The following is a 1,451-nucleotide window of genomic DNA, read 5'->3' as shown; positions in this document are numbered from 1 at the left end:
GAAACCAGCCCTTAGTGGGCTGGGGCGCCCCCCTTGGGCCTCCCCCCATGCGCCTAGGGTTGGGAACCCTAGGGAGGGAGCTTCCCCCTTGCCTTGGGGGGCAAGGCACCCCTTCCCCCCCACTTGGCCGCCGCCCCCCTTGGAGATCTGATCTCCCAAGGGCTGGCGCCCCCCAGGGGTCCTATAAATAGTGGGGGGAGGGCAGCAAACTACAGCCTTGGGCGCCTCCCTCCTCCCCTGCAACACCTCTCTCTCTCTCGCAGAAGCTCGGCGAAGCCCTGCCGGAGACCCGCTACATCCACCACCACGCCGTCGTGCTGTTGGATCTCCATCAACCTCTCCTCCCCCCTTGCTGGATCAAGAAGGAGGAGACGTCGCTGCACCGTACGTGTGTTGAACGCGGAGGTGCCGTCCGTTCGGCACTCGGTCATCGGTGATTTGGATCACGGCGAGTACGACTCCGTCATCCACGTTCATTGGAACGCTTCCGCTCGCGATCTACAAGGGTATGTAGATGCACTCCTTTCCCCTCGTTGCTAGTAGACTCCATAGATGCATCTTGGTGAGCGTAGGAAAATTTTAAAATTATGCTACGATTCCCAACAGTGGCATCATGAGCCAGGTCTATGCGTAGTTAATATGCACGAGTAGAACACAAAGAAGTTGTGGGCGTTGAGTTTGCCAATTCTTCTTGCCGCTACTAGTCTTTTCTTGTTTCGGCGGCATTGTAGGATGAAGCGGCCCGGACCGACCTTACACGTACACTTACGTGAGACAGGTTCCAGCGACTGACATGCACTAGATGCATAAGGTGGCTAGCGGGTGTCTGTCTCTCCTACTTTAGTCGGAACGGATTCGATGAAAAGGGTCCTTATGAAGGGTAAATAGAAATTGGCAAATCACGTTGTGGTCATACGTAGGTAAGAAACGTTCTTGCTAGAAACCTACAAACCACGTAAAAACTTGCAACAACAATTAGAGGACGTCTAACTTGTTTTTGCAGCAAGTGCTATGTGATGTGATATGGCCAGAAGATGTGATGAATGATATATGTGATGTATGAGATTGATCATATTCTTGTAATAGGAATCACGACTTGCATGTCGATGAGTATGACAACCGGCAGGAGCCATAGGAGTTGTCTTTATTATTTTGCATGACCTGCGTGTCATTGAATAATGCCATGTAAATTACTTTACTTTGTTGCTAAACGCGTTAGCCATAGAAGTATAAGTAATCGAAGGCGTGACGACTTCATGAAGACACAATGATGGAGATCATGATGATGGAGATCATGGTGTCATGCCGGTGACAAAGATGATCATGGTGCCCCGAAGATGGAGATCAAAGGAGCATGATGATATTGGCCATATCATGTCACTATTTGATTGCATGTGATGTTTATCATGTTTTTGCATCTTATTTGCTTAGAACGACGGTAGTAAGTAAGA

The sequence above is a fragment of the Aegilops tauschii genome, chromosome 3 (genome assembly GCF_002575655.3).
Source record: "Aegilops tauschii subsp. strangulata cultivar AL8/78 chromosome 3, Aet v6.0, whole genome shotgun sequence".
Taxonomy (NCBI): domain Eukaryota; kingdom Viridiplantae; phylum Streptophyta; class Magnoliopsida; order Poales; family Poaceae; genus Aegilops; species Aegilops tauschii.
This window is presented reverse-complemented; position numbering follows the sequence as displayed.